An 18,854-nucleotide genomic window follows, 5' to 3' on the forward strand; every position below is an offset into this window, starting at 1 on the left:
CACCGTGTTGAGCCGAGCTACCAGGCTAATTATTAGACCAAACACGTTATATTAAAATATAATAATAAAAGCAAGCAAAAACTGCGTAGGTGGCTACTCAGGAATGTTAGTTCACGAGTGATACTTAGATGTTTCGCACTTTACCGGGCAGAGTCGTACTTGACAGCTTATGTTTGTTCGCCAATCTGGTCATATCCGATTGACATTTGAATGCGTGGAACACTGGGCATTTTAGATATACTGGGGCACTTGCTGATTTAGACGCACACGCTCCGCGTTTGGTGATGCACGTCGCATACATATGCAGACAGCAGTTTCCTCTTTTTGTGTCGTTATTAGAAGAACCAAAACGTCACAGTGGTTTCCCGTGGACCTTTCGCTGGCTGCCGCCATCTCTCAGAAGGGCGCGCCATCTCTCAGAAACGGCGGGAAAACTGCGGAACAGCGTCGCAACGCGTCCCAGGGATGGTACGACCGTACCGCGTGCCTGTCCTTCTCGGATGCGGCTCCAGGAAGCTATGGGTAATCGGGCCGTGTTCGTATCGCCTTCCCAATCGCTAGCCTAGACGTCGCTTCTGGGTGGAGACCTAAATCTTCCTTCAAGAAAAGCCAAAGTGCGCACGCCCTCCTGCCTAATCTGTATTTGCACCTACCTCGAACTTTCGCACACGGACAACGCTACATTTTTGCTCACAACAAAGACGCTGCCACCGACGCCCCCGACAATAATACAGGAATATATGCGAAATGAGTTTTTAAACGCAATCGCGTTAACATGTGGATGTCATGCACGCGAAAACGGCGTTCTAATGAAGGACGCAACCTACAACAAAACTCTACCCTCACGTGTCACTTAGACAACTTCCAAAGGAGATTCCGCGTACATTTTCATTTCATTCGTTCATTTATTCATTGCTGTGGCTACCAGTGCTTCTTGTAGGTTGAGCCTCCCCCTTTATTGGCGCCATAACAACTCGAAGAATACATATATGCTGCAACGTTTTAGCGACTGTACTTTTGTAGACGGTTGCCGTAAGGATGGAACGCAAACTTGATTTCTTTTCCTGCAGTAATTGCTATTGTGCAGATTACATGTAAACCTATTCGCATAGGTAAACAAAACTCCGAATTGAAACCAGATCGAGCATGCAGGCTTTCAAGATTGACCTAAGCTATGTGTGTCGTTCTCTGTTTGGCTCCAATGACGCAATGCGCTGGGCTTACTGTAGGGATGGCAAGCTGCTCTCCCATGGGACAACTTTTCTTGTCAACGAAGACGAAGTCAAGGCTACCGCTCATGAATGTTGTCTCAGAATACGTCCGCACATTCAGCGTCAAATACAAAAAAATACTGCCTCATTTTCTACGGGCGCTTTGGGAATAGGACGCAGCTCACACCAGTGAGATATTTTTGTTTTGTGGCGAAGCAATTGGTACTATTTAACGGTTGCGCTCTCCAGCGGCTCCTAGTGGGTCGTCCTCTTCTAAACGACGCTCGCGCTCGGAGCCCGTGCTTTTGCCTTTACTGTCGCCATAGCGCATTGTCGCGGAGTACCGTCCAATAAACAGCTTAATGGTTTATTTACTTCATACGTTGTCAGTGCGTTTTTGCACGCGTGAAAAAGTCGCGTCTTTTAACACGAAAGTGTTTTATGCCGGGGTCCACCAAGGCTTTCACGACACATTTCTGTCACGGAAATACGTGAGCAAAATGAGCGCCATTTTATGACAAATAAATGAAATACCTATGAGAAATTCCGTTGACAGAAGTCGAACCCATTACCTCTAGGTCCACGACGATGGCTGGCGGGTGGTTAGCTCACTGAGCGATCGCCAAACACATAACCAGGTACACAAGAATGCGTCTTTTATCTTTCACACTTTCCTCTCACAGTGCTCTTGGATGGATGGATAGATGGCTCCTATGAGCGTCCCCTTTATAATGACGCGGTGCATATTTGCCACCAGGCTCGAAAACAAAAACTTACACCATTTCCCGCTAAAGGGGACCATGAGGCGATGCGAAGCCGGGGCACTTGCACGATCGCGTTCCGTTGGCGTTCTTTGGGCATGCTACCGACCTCGAGTCGTGGAACGCGAAGAGGAACGCTACGCGCGTTTTGTCTTCCCTCTAGCCTGACCGTTAATTCTCAGAGGGCGAGCGGGGAACGCAGTCGGCAGGCGTGCGAGAGGGGGGCAGCGTAGGAGAGTAGAGAGAGGGGGAGGGGATGCGCATGCGCTGGTGCTCATAGCGGCGTTGCGCAGAATTTCGGCATGTCTGGCCCGCGTTTCAGAGGAAGAGTGGAAAGGGGGAGGGGACAGGGGAAGTGGAGAGGGGAAGGGGAGAAAATGAGTGGAGAGGGTATGCGCATGCGCAGTAAGGGTGGTCACGCCGCACACCACCACCACCACCACCACCACCGGATGTAACTCCGCCATAAGATACTTCGCATCTAATAGGCTTCCTTGCCTCCGCAATTAGCTCCGGCAACACGCCGTTTCTACGAACGTCCCATTGGGTATGTTCCCCATAGAAGTGTAATGTCATCTAGTCTTTAACGCACCGCGAGGTGGCGGCTTTAATCCAATCCTTGCTCATAGCATAAATTCATATCGAAAAATAGCTCTCCGACGCGCCTGGCTTCTGTGGACGAAGTTGTTATAATTTTCATATGTATGCGCTCTTCTGCTTATTTTTTCTAGGACCACCTTAGGGTGCTAGAGACTGCTGAACATAGGTCAATGTAGCATTTTTTCCAAGTTCAGGATTTTTATTATAGAGCCTGTGCGCCGCACACAGGCAAAACAAAAACTTTAGGAGATAGTACGTTTATAGAGAGTTCTATAAAAATAATTGATGTATTTTGTCTACAATCGTCTTTTGTAAAAAATTTCCGAAATCGCTGCAATTTACTCAATTTTACCTACGCGCTAAGGTGTGAAAAATATAAAGCTACTCTAAGCAATTCTCCTATAATAAAAGCGCGATGCTCTAAAAACACAAAAAGGCAAGTTTCGAATGAATGCGTGAAACGGTCCATTTATAGCGAATTTTTCTTTCGTACCTGGTTATGCACCATATTGAGAAGTTCAAATGGCGCTCACGTGCCCGAAAAATTTTTGCCGCTCGAAATATTTTGGGAAAATACTGTAGAACTAATGTCTATATGTGCGTAATTTTCTCAGATTTTTTGACAGATATCCATTTTTGTCGAGCGCCCCGGCTGCGACCGTTGGCGTAGAATGACCCAGCTTGGAGGGAAAACGTGGTGCTTTGGCGATTTGCCCGCTGCAACTTGCACCGTCAAGCTTGCCAACTGGCTGACACGGGCCAAGAAAACACCGCCCCTTTATCGCCCTACCGCTGCAACGGAGTCGGCGAGACCCGGCCGCAGCTGATTTCTTTCGCTCAATCCAAGGCTGACGGCAGCATTTTCGCTGCGCGCGAGTACGTTAGTCACGTGGTTCTTTTTGTATTTCGCGGGCTTTCTTTGCAGCTTGGAAAAAATGGTATACGTGAGACTTTCTTTATCGCATATAATGCAATTGGGGTTTCTGAAGACGCTCTCGAACTTTGCAAGTCGCATTTCTTGCGCGAAGACAATATTTACCAATTTAGTTAACTATTTCAAATTAACAAATTAGTTAATCAGCAAACAAAAATTGTCTGTGGTTCGCAAGGTGACTCTCAGTAATAGTGGCTAAAGATTCTTGGGGCACCCGGTATATATATATATATATATATATATATATATATATATATATATATATATATATATATATGAGGCGTTTTTTTCGAAATGAGTCAAATCCATCCAAAAAGAATTTGAGAAAACGGCCAAAATTTGCTAAGCGAACTAAATACAACGCTGTCAAAGCTATACTATGATATGTTTTACATGTCGCCTAGGGAAGTTTCTGGCCACAGTCAATTAATAAATATGCAGCGGATTTCACCATTATTAGCATGATAACTTTGGATTTGGCTCATATTGAATTTAGACATTGAATTTAATGCGGTATTTTTGAAAAATCTTTATTGAAATTCCTGCAGCGGCACATTCTTGCTTCGTCGGCGTCGACATTGCTTCTGTTCACGATGTCGTCCACGTGTGAGGGCCGATCTCTCGCCGATCTCTTCACTTCCACCAGAATCCTTGATAATCCAGCTCCGAAAGGGCAAAAAAACTTGCAGAAACACCCAGAAAACAGGCAGAGCAGTCAGGCTAGGCGGGAAATCACACGGAGGCTTCCATGTTTGCTGAATCACGTGATCGCTGAAGCGCTGTGCTATTGGCATACTAGATTTGTCTCATTTCGGTCCATACAGCGCATGGATCTGGCTCAATTTCGTTTTGAAACGAGGTCTGTGAGCACACGTAGCTGTTGGTTTTTGACCCATTTCGTTCCGATAATTCTTTCAGAGGAACGTTGAGAGAATGTACTTTGCCGATGGAGCAATATTTGAGCTAATTTCGGTTTCTGGATTTAGCTCATTTCGAAAAAACGCCACATGTATATATAACGCAAGGTGCAGAGAGTCTGTCACACCCGCCTCTCTCTATATATACAGAGAGAGAGGCGGGTGTGACAGACTCTCTGCGCTTTGCGTTCACCTTCATTTTTCGCTGTTCTCGTTCATTCGGTTGCGCCAAGGGACAAGGAAGGACGCCAACCCAGGAATTGGCGCCTAAGCACTACGGTCTAAAAGAGCAAACGCAGAAGTTTCACTTCCTTGTTCACCAGATATACATTTGGTTTAATGACCATGTGCACTTGAGTTACACACACTGGAGGTGAATGGGACGATACCTTGCACACTTGAAAGCTATGGCGTTCGAGTTCGAGGGTTGAAGCTCCGACGATATTGGTAATTGATGGGTTAGTAATTCTTCACTCTATACCACTGCATGCTTTCCATTCACTTCCTGTGCTGCCATGTGTGTTCCTATGGGAAAATTTTCCTGTAATTTAGTCATTTTTGAGGATCGCTATATAGCTGCGAATACCTATATTTAAAATTTTCTAGCGTCGCAATGTCATAAAGAATTTCGTTTATCAATTACATTAGCAACGACAAAGCGTTACAGAAACCGTTATTCTCTTATTTGACCGGGGTACTGGCGAAAGAGTGCTTGCGCATAATGGAAGCGATTATCGAGTTGTCGGACAAAATGAAGGAGCGAGCCGATTCCCTCATTACTTACCCGTCTGAGCGAATGCTCCCTGCTGCACATGTGCCAAGTAAAACTCTACTTAAAAGCAGAATGCGCCGTGGAGTTATGGCAAGCCATAAGCTGGCAACGCAAGGAACTGGCTCCCGCTCATGCTGTGCTGGTAGTGGATCAACGAATCAGCGGTGTTGCCCAATCCGATAGATAACGTAACGAAGCCATGTGCGATTGAACAACGCACGGCACAAAATTATTTATTCACAGTTAGACACAATAATGCCATGTGCGCTCGTGTTCACACTGATCTTTCGACCGCAGCGATGGTCGAGTGGTTAGGGCGTCCGCCTCCAATGCGGGAGGCACTGGGTTTGATTCCCAGTGGACCGCGCGCAGAAAGGTTTTTAATGTGGGGAGAGAATGTACCCCTCCATGGCGTACGGAGTTGTGTGCTCTCGTTTCTCTAGAAGCTGGCATCTTGATTCCTTGATATTCTTTCTTTCCCCCCCCCCCACGAAGCTGAGACGCGTTTCTTTGTGGCTTGCCGAATTATGCGAGCTGCTTATTCCGAAAAATAATGAAGCCGAATTTACAAAATTTTCGTGTGCTTTACCGTTTGTCATCCGGCTTCGCTAATAATAAGTCCCGCGTCGTGACTGACTAAAATATTCTCTTACGAAAAATTTTAGCGTAAACGTTTTTGCGAATACAGGCCCTGTTATTCAGGAGTCCTTACCATGCGTGTCCTACCCATAGCGCTATCAAGCACGAAAGAAATCGCTTCCATGGTGGGTTCTTTCTTAACATATGAACATGTCGCGACGTCACTCACGGATTTGTATGACTCTTTGCATGGCCCGCAGTTGCCGCTTGCCGGCAACTGGAATTCATGCAATCGTAATGTTTTACAGGGAACCATTTGGTGACGCGTTCGTACACTACGTGCACCGTATTCTTCGAAAGTGCATTCTCATCTATTCTCCAAGACTTCGAGCATATCACATGCTTCGTACCGGTGGCGGCGTTCCCATTCCGATGGAGACGAAATGCTAGAGGCCCATGTACTGTGCGATGTCAGTGCATGGAAAAGAAGACCAGATGGTCGAAATATGCAGAGCCTTCTACTACGGCATGCCTCGTGATCATATGGTGGTCTTCGATCGTAAAATCCCAGCAATTATTACTATCTGTATTTGTTTCGAACTGCTAATCTAAACGAGACTACGGTGTATCTTGCATGTGTAACTGCAACGGCAAACGCAAAGCTTGTTCGACGCGTGTGTTTCCCGTGCTGCAAGCGCCACTCCTCGCCTTACACAGTGGAGTCGTTTCGACTGTTCTGCCGACGCAGGCGAAGCGCTGTGACACGAGTCGGGGTATGTACAGTACTCACGTATTCAAATGCGACATCAATTGCGACAAGTGTAATGACATGATTACTCTGAATCATATGCTTTGGCAATGTCCTCCGGCTTTCACAGACTGTGACGAGAGACTGGCGGCAAAGAGTCCTGCAGAGTGGAGCTCTTTCAGATCAAGTACAGGCCGCCCAGAAGGCCCACGACACAGCGGTAAGGCTAAACCTTCCTGTCCCGAGTTGGGAGGCGCCTGCGTCAACCTAAGGCGTTAAGCTTCAAGACCCGAACAAAGTTCATCATACCATATCATACCAAAATTAGAGATGGGTCGTTCAAGAACGAGCAGGATCTTTTGAGCGGCTATTTTGAAAGAAAAGAACTGCCCTTTCCTCCATGCTCGCATGTTGCTCGCAAGACTCGCAACTTCCTCGCCTTCGGCTTCCTTCGCGGGTGCCCACCGGCCGCTATGTTTGTATCCAGAGGCATGTACAGAGGCCTCGTGGATTCATTTTCGGTCACTAGCAGACCAGTGTTGGCCGCTGCAGGCAGAGTCGCGCGGCGCGCTCGTTGTGTGCGGTGCGCGTGGCAGTTCATCCTGAGCTGGTGCAACTCGTCGAAGACAAATATATAAACTTAGTTTACGCCCTCGTATCTATTAGTGTACCGTAAAATCCCGAGCAAGAACCCCCCCCCCTATGGTGAAGGGTTTCGAAGTTTCGATCTTATTTGCATGGTCGCCCATTTGATATCGTCACCGACAATCATGCACTCTGTTGGTTGTCGGCATTGAAGGATCCCTCAGGCCGTCTCGCCCGTTGGGCACTTCGCCTGCAAGACTACGACATCCGCGTGTTGTACCGCAACGGACGCCAGCACGCTGACGCCGACGCACTCTCGCGCTCCCCCTTGCCTGACGACAATGCCCCCTGATCAGTACCTAACATTCTTGCTTCTTCCATCGACGTTCACACCATCGCTACCGAACAGCGCAAGGATAAATTGATCGCCTCGCTGATAGACTTGCTCAGTGATCCATTGGCAACACCAACCACTCGCGCGTTGCGCGTCGTCAAGCCCACCATTTCGCCATTCGTGACGACCTACTGCACCGACGCAATTACAACGCCGACGGCCGCCAGTGGTTACTAGTGATACCCCGCAGTCTGCATTCTCAAATATGCGAGTCCTTACCCTCTGATCCGCAATGAGCGCACTCTGGGGTATCCAAAACTTACCACCGCATTCGACAACGATACTTCTGGCGAGGGATGTACCGCTACGTGCAGAAGTTCGTTCGCTCCTGCCTCGATTGCCAACGCCGAAAACCTTCAACGCTCGTGTCACCCGCTGGTCTACAACCACTACCCTGCCCTAACCGTCCGTTCGGGCGCATATGCATCGATTCGTATGGAACACTTCCTCTGACGTCGGCTGGTAACATCTGGGCCATCGTCGCTGTTGACCACCTTACGCGATACGCCGAAACCGCCGCTCTCCCAGCGGCTACAGCGCGCGATGTTGCCTCCTTCTTGCTACACCGATTCATGTTGCGTCACGGTTCACCCCAAGAGCTTCTCAGCCTTCGAGGCCGTGTCTCAATGAGTGCCATGCTGTTCACCGCAAAACTACTGCTTACAATCCGCAGACGAATGGCCTAACAGAACGCTTTAACCGCACGCTCGGCGACATGCTCTCAATGTACGTCGTCACCGCTCACACGAATTAGGATGCCGTTCTGCCTTTCGTCACCTACGCCTATAATACCGTTCCTCAAAGCACAACTGGTTTTTCACCCTCATTCCTATTGTACGGAAGGCACCCGTCGCACACCATCCACACGATACCCCCATACAAGCCGGATTCAAAGGAGTGTGCGCCGATTTCTGACACAGCCAGGCTTGCGGAAGAGTGTCGCCAGCTTGCCAAGACTTTTACAACGCAGGAACAAGAGCGGCAGAAGAGCATGCGCGGTGGCACCACCACTTCTATGTCCATGTTCCTCCCTGGAGCACTCGTATGGTTCTCGGTCCCTACCATTGCAACTGGCCTCTCTTCAAAACTACTGCCGAAATACGAAGGCCCCTGCCGAATCATCGAGCGCATATCCCCGGTCAACTACCTGATCGAACCCATCGAACCATCTTCGGACATGCGGCGTCGAGGGCGCGACATTGTCCACGCGGAGCGCCTCAAGGCCTACTATGACCCGCTCATAATGACAAGCTGTTAGATCACCGGGCGACTCCGTTTTCGTACTCGGGGTAATTGTAGCGAAGCCTTGGAGATGAGTAATGGGTTGCACTCTCTATAGCCTTCAAGTGGGCCGTGCTCTTTGGCTGTTCCCGCTCGCGCTCTGAGATCGTGTTTGGCTTGACTGTCGCCAGTGCGCATCGACGCCGACTGCCGTCAAAAACGCACTTCAACAGTGCAATAATGTGAATATCGTACGTAACTTTCGTTAATGTGCTCCTCCTGGTCGAGCAATTATTCAATATAGCATCTGAATCATAGCAATATATATGTAATGTTTATTGGATTGTTATAAAAGCGGAGTCAACACTGGAACCACAGACGTTAATCTGACACGATGCCTGTATCTTAGGAGTACTTTTTGTTGGGCAAGTTGGTATATGTGTGTATGTCCTACTTGCGTATGTCCTGCTTTGGGCCTTAAAATCAATTATGATGCCTGGATCGTAGGAGTACATGGGTAGTGCTTGTTGCGTACTTGTAAAATTACATAGCCAGCACCACAACCACAATTGACGTTGCACCGACATTACGCCTGCATAGGCTGTTTTTCCAAACCTGTTCGTATATCTGGCGTGGCTCTGTGGTAGAATGCCTGATTGCCACGCAGAATGCTTGGGTTCGATTCCTGGTGGGATCGTAATTGTTATCATTTCCATTCGTCGGGGGAACGCTGCCGATGTCGGCTTGTCTTAACGCTCTCGCATTTAAATTACCAATGTCTGTTCTCGCCGTTCCTGCGTAGATACAAACTGTCAATCATAGATAGATAGATACGTAGATAGAAACGCTCCAAGTGCCAGAGGTTCGCTAAGAAATGCTTCGCATTTTATAAGGTGATAGATACATATTTATTTGGTCGCTGGAACAAATATGAAAAAAATATTTCATTATGCGCAATGGTGAAATCCAGGATTTCACGGGATCCCGCCAAGTCGGGAGGAGGCATTGTAGGAAAGTAAGAAAACGCCGAGAACAATAAAAACACCTTAAACACACGAGATGTTCGGGCTCCCGCACGAGAGCCTTGTTCCCACTCCTACGCGCTAGTCATGCAGACTGATTAAGCAGTGGAGCAGGTAGCGTTGCCCTCCTCCTTTCCCTCCTCCTCACTCTCACTTCACTCTCCTATCCCTTGACACGCTATGCTATACATGGTGTCCCTTTATTTCTCTCTCTTTCTGCCTCCATCTATTTCTTTCTCTGTCTTTCCATGTTCTCCTTGCTTTCTCTCTCTCTCTGTACTGCTTGTCTCGCCCATCAGAATTATTGCATCCCACGCCGGAAAAATCGGGGCACGTGTTCTCAGAGAAGGAAAAGAAGCAGGAAATGACGAAGATGAAGAGGAGGAAGAAGAAAGCGCGTGCCGGTTCATGGCAATGACGACTTTTTTTTAAGGAATGTTATTATAGTTCTTATCTAATTTCTCTCTCTTTTGTTATTTTTTAGCAAGCGTTGTGTAAACCATTTACATTATAAAGTACAGTATGGCCAATCCCCCTTGTGGGTATGAGCCAAGATCTAGGCGACAAGACAAGACAAGACGACATACCGACCAGCTTAACAGCTCCGATGAAATTCACAAGCGAGTAACGGTTCGATAAATGAATGAACCAAACAGGCCCTGATCATTATATCTATCTATCTATCTATCTATCTATCTATCTATCTATCTATCTATCTATCTATCTATCTATCTATCTATCTATCTATCTATCTATCTATCTATCCGCCTACGTCTAGGTGCTCTCGTGGTCACCTCCTTTCCTTGGTATACACAAAATTACACCATCTCCCGCTAAAGGCGACCATGAGGCGATGCGAAACCTGAGCACTTGCACGATCGCGTTCCGTTGACCTTGGTTGAGCATGCTACCGACATCGCGTCGTGGAACGCGAAGAGGAACGCTACGCGCGTCGTCTCTTCCCTCTAGCCTGGCCGTTAATTCTAGCTGGGCGAGTGGGGAACGCGGTCGACAGGCGCGCGTGAGGGGGGAGCGTAGGAGAGGAGAGAAAGGGGGAGGAGACGCGCATGCGCTGGCGCTCATAGCAGCGTCGCGCAGGAGAGAATCAGACATGCGAGAGGTTGGAATGGAGAGGGGGAGAATGGGAGTGGAAAGGAAGAGAGGGGAGAGGGGGAGGGGAGAGGAGGTGTATGGAGAGGGTTAGCGCATGCGCAGTAAGAATGGTCACGCCACACACCACCACCGGATTGAACTCCGCCATAAGATGCTTTGCATCTTAATATTTGATTAGGAGGGTGTGAGTGTATGAAGAACATGACTGAACGGTCACGCATGGCATGCATAACTTGACGCGCCCATCGCGTACATCACGAGACCCGTTCCCAAAGTCTCGTGGGGCGCATTCCCACGTACCACGGCCCATCAAATGCGGTTATGCGACACAGAGGATTCACTCCCTATGTGTACCCGAGACCGCAGAAATAGAGATCGAGAGCTTCATAATACGCTTTGCTGGGATTAAACAATAGAAAGGCATACCCTTTCTTATAAATGATATTATCATTGCACCAGCCAAACGCTTAACACATGCCACGACGACCCTCCGCCAGAAACGACACGGTGCACGATGTATTACATTAGTTGCTTATCGTCATTCGTGAAAGTGGTGCTTGTCTAACGTCAGTTTCGCTTGGTTTGCTGGCAGTCTGTTTTACAACAATGTAATAGACTTTACATCTGTAATCATATGACTCAACAAGGTAAGTCTAGCTTGGCTCGTCGTCGCAGGAAGAGGTGAACATAAAATAGGCTGCTTGCACTTCGTTTTGAAAAAAGTCACGTCTGTGCTGCAAGGTGAGATCAGAGGGTACGTCAGACAATATGGTGCTTTAGACAGAGTACGCAAAGATAGCGTTCGTTGCTGCCGCCCGTTGTTTCCTTCGCTTAACGGGGGCCTGCAAGAGGATAGCGTACGGCGCATTCGCTGCCGCGACAAAGGCTAAAGCAATGCTTTGCCTACGCTATTATAAAATTCCCTAATGAGATACCACAGACGCATCAGTGTAGTGCACTTGCCTCGTGAGCCCGAATTACGCACACAATCAGCTAATGTAATCGAATACGTCGATCCTCCTCGTATGGTTTGGCCCTAAGTGTGGCATAGGCATGTCGCCGTTGAATCGACTGCAAACATATTCCCTCCCTTACCTGCTTTTCTTTACATTTTGCGTAACGAGGAGGTGTAGTACGATGCTCTGCGCAACGGACCACCCGATGTCCTTCGAGTAATAATACAGTGGGCCCGTATCCTCGCTGAAGTCATCCTAGGGACACCGGACTAGGATTTCCTCCCACCCGCTCCTTGTCCATCGATAAAGATGTGTTACTCTATCTCTTCCTCGTGAGTGTTTTAGGGGCGTAGCTCCTCTTAGTCTAACCTTGTCACGTCTCCGTTGTCCGGCTTATCTTCCGGCAGCCGGCAGTAAACGGCAGTATCTGTCCGGTGGTGGTGGTGGTGTGCGGCGTGACCACCCTTACTGCGCATGCGCATACCCTCTCCACACACCTCCTCTCCACTCCCCCTCACCCCTCCCCATGTCCTCTATCTCCCCTTTCCCTCTCCACTCACCCTCTCATCTTCCCCTCTCCCATAACCAGTCTTAAAAACGGAGGGGGCGTGCACACATGAAGGCTCCCTAAAGACAATGCGCTGCGACAGTACATGATATGTTTGAAAAACTTTGAGCGCGCAAAAGGACGTAGGACCAGAAGAAACACAAACCACAAGCGCTCACTTGAATTTTATTAGACGGAAGAGCGTACATTTATACATACATCGCATCGCGCATGTCACAAGGAGTTACAGGCCTACAACCCAAGGAACGTGTTCAGTTTCTGTTGATAAAATTGAATTCTTTGTCATGTAAAGATAGGGATGGTCGGCTAACACATATCGTCGCATTCTTTGTAATGTGATACGCCTCCGAAATTTCACGCGTGGTCTGCTGAGGGTGACGAAACAAAATAATGGTGCTTTCGAACAATGGCTTGCATTTACATGTTTGACAGTGGGAGGCAAGATGAGATGAAGGCTCATCTTGATATGTATCGTGATATGTATCGCCCTCTCCTCTCCTACGCTTCCCCCTCTTTCTCCTCTCCTACGCCCCCGCCCCCCCTATCTTGCCTCGCGGCGCAGCGGCGCCGACGCAGGCAGCGTCGCGGCAGCGTCTTGATTTAAAAAACCGACCGCTCGCGCTGCACAACCGTTCACTGACCACCCCGTATATATAGGCACTGGATTTAGACCTCCAAGGTAGTGCGTGTGTGCGATTTCTCATGTGCGTGATTAAACAATGAAAATTCACAGCGTACATGTAAAATTAAAGTGAGCTGCAAGTCGTCATAACTCTCATCGAACCTTTAGTATAAACGCGCCCGATCTCACGTCGGTGATGATGTACTGGGCAGAATTCACGAAAGATTCACGGTTTACCGATGAACCTCCGCAGCTTCGCCCACTCATCATCATTCACTCCGTGGATATGCTGTGATTTTTTTTCTCATGAAATTTTGCGCACAACGCGTGGGGTCTGCCGGAATATTTTATTATTATTTTTTGTCTTGCGTTCTTCACAGTCTGAAGGGATCCCACAAAATACGCTGCCTCGACCACGGAAACGCGAGTTTGTCAATCAATTTTCGCAATCCCGTAATTTCCCTCGTGGTTAGAATCATCCACGTCGGCTTTACATCTTGTCCTAGAGCGTTGTTTTCTTCCACCATCTAGATATCACTTCAATGAAGCCATGACAGAACTCAGGTGTTGTACTTTTGCACTTGCTTTCCTCGAAACATTCATGCCGTTCGATATATGGTTATTTTGCCAGCGGGTATGTTACAGCCAGTAGTTTAAACATTCACTTGCGGGGCGTGGGCGCCTCTCTTCAATAGGGACCGCCAAGAAATTTTAATTTGTTTTCAACACTTATTTTCTTATGACGAAGCTCCTTTTGCGTGAACGAACAACGGTCGAATCTACAGTTTTCTTGGTAAGCCGCACAGATAAGCTGACGCATTTAAAAGCCCTCTATAGGGCCGGATGCAATGCCGACATAGAAGACTGTAGACATCAATTAAAATTCGCGGATAATCTCTTTTCGGAGTTGTTTAAGTATTGCGTATGTGTTGCGCTTTATCTAGGTAGCAGCCAGTCCTGGAAAGCCGCTTTCAGGCGGCATCGGCATAGCGTCTCTCCTCTTCTCTGTAGCACTGGTCAGCGTCTCAAAGACTGTCCCAAGGCACGCGCATCCTGCGGCTACAAAAACGCGTCTTTGACATCGAAATTTCGCACTTTGGATTTTCCGGTGGCGTACAGTCCTTTCTTCGGGCTTTACCTTTTGTCCTCTAAGGAGATTTTATTTCAGTCCAATTCACTTCAATGAAGGCCCCATAGAGAGTGTTACCTTGCTGCACTTGCTTTGCTCAGCGGGCGCAACGCATTCGTGTAGGTCTCATATCTCCATAACTTGCAAGCGTTGTTCAGTGGTTAAGACCCTCCCCTGCTGAGCGTGAGGTCTGTATTCAAAACCATGCCCAGTGGTGGAAGCTTATGTTTAATGTTTTCTTATTCATATCTGCGTTATCGCTATCTGACACACGGACGGACAGGCAGTTTTCTCTTTGATTCGGCATAGAAATGCTTACGCATTTAAAATTCATACTTCACCAAAATATGTTTCGAAACTCACGTTTCAGTGGTAACCAGTTTCGGCTACTGTGCGGCCGTTCCATACGCTGACAGCCGTTGGAAAGATGAAAGTTGCGACGCTGATGCCACACGAAAAACGGTGTTTTAGGAAAGGCCGCAACGTACAATGAATATTTATGCCTACGCGTCACTTAATCAACACCAAAAGTAAATTCTGCTAGGATCATTCATTCATTCATTCATTCATTCATTCATTCATTCATTCATTCATTCATTCATTCATTCATCATTCATTCATTCGTTCGTTCGTTCGCTCGTTCGTTGGTTCAGGCAAACACACAATTATTTTGCTGCCAGTGCTTGTTGATTCGTGAGGAAATCGTGGCATGCATTTAAATGGCACCATTCCCAGAATTTGCTTTTTCCTGTAGTCGTTTGTCTAAAGGGCACAACGGGAACCTGATTTTTTTCGTAGTAATCATTGTTGTGTGGGTTACAAGCAAAGATATTTGAATAGGAAGCGAAATGTAAAAATAAAATTAGATCAAGCACGGATGCTTTTAAGGATGACTTTTGCTATGTGTGCTCGTAATATTTGGCTCCATGGACAGTGATCGTGACTTCTGTACTATGCTGAATGCGCGGCCTTTCTAAAGGCGCACTATGCTGGCATGGATACGAAATAGGCGTGAATAAATATTGCCACGCACTCTATTATTAGATGTGAAACATCTTATAGCGGGGTTCAAGCGGCGTGACCACCCTTACTGCGCATGCGCAAGCTCTCTCCACTTCCCATTCCCCCTCACATTTCCCTCTCACCCTCTCCACTTCCCCTCTCCTTTGCCTCTCTCCCCTCTTCACTCCCCTCTGAAACGCGGGCTATACATGCCGAAACGCTGCTTTGCATCGGCTCATGGTCCCCTTTAGCGGGAGATGGTGTGAATGTTCACTTGCGTGCAAACCACTCGTTTCACGTATAATTACTGTCTTTTGCTCGCCGAGCCGGAATGCGACCATTCCGGATAGTTCTGATAAGCTGGAGTTGTTGTTGACACGTCTTTATTCACATTTGTGCCCTTGAAGAGCTGCGGTGAATGTAGGGGGAGAGGCGGGATAAAAATAAAAAAAATGTGGGGCGTACAGGAAAAGCAGTCTTAATGAGCGTCTTGCGAGATGACGTTCTCGCTTTCACGCCGGAGACGGAGCCTGGTGCCAATGGCTGGAGCCTTGGGGTCGTCCAGGTACTCGAGCAACGACCGCCATAGCTCTTTGGCGGCGGCGGTGGCGGTGTTGCGCACGGATTGTGCCCAGGCCTGGAATGAAGTTGGACGCCATTCTGGTGGGATTGTGGCAATGGCCCGTGGCCTGCGCCCAGAGTACAGTGGGCAGTTCCACATGAGGTGCGCTAGGTCCGCTCGGATGTTGCAGTGGCTGCAGATGCCGATATGTCGGGTTCCCAGGTCCCGACATCCTTGATTTCGGCGAAAACGCTGCACGAGGAAGGGAGTCAGAAGGGTTTCGGTCTGTACCTGCCGCAGCAGTACCTGCTGCCGGCGGGTATAAACGCTCGGAGGAAGGGGAGGTATGTCCATGGGTTGGGTATTTCGAGGAGATAGCTGCGGCGGTAGCGCTTGCTTGGGTTATTGTTTGCACGGGATCGTACCAATCACTGCTTAAGTTCTTCTGCTGCGTTGCACAATATATTTTCGGGCGGTTTCGACTGCGCCGATAGAAGCATTGCGCGCGCTATTCGATGTGCCCGTTCATTTCCTGGTATAACCATGTGGCCCGGGATCCAGTGCAAATGCAAATCATGTCCTTGTTCCCGCAGACGACGCACGTAGAAATGCAGTTTTTCAACAGCAGGAGTGGTTGTGCGAGTGTGTTTGCAAGCGCGAAATGCGTCTTGGGAGTCAGTAAATACACTGTAAAGTTTCTTATCACCTGGTAAGTTCTGAGCGTTGGACTCAGCATGTTTGGCAAAATCGAGGATAGCATATAGTTCCGCCATAGATGGGTGAATGACGTGACCCGTTAGATGGGGCAAGCGCTGATGATTTCGCAGGCTCGACAGTGGAGGTTCGTCATGAGCTGTTCCGCAGTCATTCTCCCTACGTCGTGGATCGCGCCACGGATTCGATCACTTTGCATTGCCTCGTACGCTTGAAATCGTGTTCACGTGCCATATATTGGAAGCAGCAGTAAAATCAGAAGAGCATCTCGTGTGGCACGATCATCGGTGTCAACCGCAATTTGGTTGCTACTCTCCAAGTAATCTGATCACAATGTTTGGATTATCGTCCCTTGTATGCGTTGAAGGGGCAGTGAGAATATGATTCCAGATGACCTCACTTAGCACAATGAAGTTTTCATCCATGATTCTACACGGTTCTTCGAGCTTTAGTATTACAGTTTGTGCGTATGTGCGCACCGTGAACCGTAGAGTTTATTCTCGAACTAACGGGGTCACCAACGCTAAACTTGGAATCTTCCGTGCCACATCTATAAATGCCGGCGCGCCTTACCGCTGATCAGATTACTCGGCGGCCAAGGACAGTTCTCGCCGCTATCAGTGCACATCGTGTATCGCTCGTATTTTCAGCTTTCACATAACAAGCACAGGTTTGCCCAAATAGAGAGTTCCGTATTTCCAAGTCTTGCTGCACTCTTCTTCATTGTCACGACTACGTGACAATATAAAGCCGCGTGTGAGCCAACCTATGGTTGCACCACATGCACTCGCCACATTCGAGAATACACATGTAACAGTGTGATACCACGACAGATCGAATGTGCATGTGCGGTCAATAGTTTTGTTTAGTCTGCTTGTTTTGTATGTTATGTGCGTATATTCGAACTACACGGAGCCGAAAATACTTTTCCGAAAGAATGGTCGCAGCGCAACAAAAAAATATTTGAAAGCGGAGGCGCGGGCGTCTCGCTATTGCTTACCGCAAGATTTCGCGATTTTGCTGGTCAATTTAACGCGCACTATATGTGTTGTGTCGCAATTTTTTTTCTCCTGGTTGCAATACGCATCACAGTGAATTGCAGTCATGCTTTCGTTATGCTGTCAGCAAAAGACAAAAAGAAAACGTGAAAAAATGGAAAAGGCGGCCCGAATGAAAAACGTTTGCTAACTTTGATGCAGCTTGGCGCGATTGTTGTTTCACAGAGAAACTACAGTAAAGTATCAAATATAGAACAAAGCCTGTGCAACATTTCTGCGAGAGATTGTTTTTCTACAAGCCGTGTAATAAAAAGAAAAAAAGTTGTTAAAGAAGAAAGTTTTTTCGAAAAACAAAATGAAAGAACTCCGGTCTCAATTTTGACGAAAATGTTTATCGAAGAGTGATTATAACATCAAAACACTGTTTCAATATTATATGCTCTCATTTGCATTGTTACCAAGATAGAACAGGCCAAAATGGCCTGTGCAGTGCGTCTTGATCTGAGTGTCTTTGCTGGCTGTTGTGAGCTTGCATTGTGCGTAAATCTACAGTTTTAATTGATTTAAGCTGCAGAACTCGCTCTAGTGGTTTGTTTTCAATAAAATCTTATTGTAACATTTTATTTCTCTCTAGCGTGGCTGAGGTGGGTCCCTCTAAAGGGCTAACGCATAGGCAGCTTTCAGCCTATACTGCGAAAATTATATGTAAAAGTAGACACATCTTTACAGAAAAAAGTATGTGATCACAAAGAAAATTTCTGTTATTCGTCGTTAGCAGAAATATGTACCTGAAAAAAAAGCAGAGAATTTCTGTCTTTAAACTCGGTGCTTTGGAGACGATTTATCACATGTCTTTCAGTGCATGAAAAACAGCTATAAAAGCTAAAATATAGGTAGTAAATTACTTACATTTCAGGAAGCGAGCCAACGGTAGCAATTAATTTTGTTTCAAGTAAAGTGCGTATATCTACATGTCGCGGTCCATGCTTTTGGCGCGCTTCAATCGGCAGATTCAATTTTCATGGTGCATAGGCCTAGTTTCGTTTTTGTGGACTGGACAGACTGACGCTCCTCATATGCTCGTCGATGGTCTGCTGCCATTGAGCCAACCACTGCGCTTTGTTACAGTTTCCTTACTGCGTTGTGTGATTACTGAACCCTTTTCTCTGTTATTGAAGTACTATTACGTGATTATGTTGTTGCTATAGCGCTCGATGACAGAGGCTTGTGCAGCAATATACGGCAACGTTTCTTGAAGCAATGGTTCAAGAAATGTTGGTTGCCAGTGAACGTCCTATTTAGCTGTGCTGCTGCGCTTAGCCGTGCGGCGGGTGGTGTACATATTGGCAGGAGGTGTAAGCAGAGCAGTACTGCCATTCGAAATGTGCCAAGTGGCTGCCTCGTTCTGCGCCGTGTGCTTCGTTGTTACCGCGAAGAGCGTACTAT

Source organism: Rhipicephalus sanguineus, chromosome 8, assembly GCF_013339695.2.
Source record: "Rhipicephalus sanguineus isolate Rsan-2018 chromosome 8, BIME_Rsan_1.4, whole genome shotgun sequence".
NCBI lineage: Eukaryota > Metazoa > Arthropoda > Arachnida > Ixodida > Ixodidae > Rhipicephalus > Rhipicephalus sanguineus.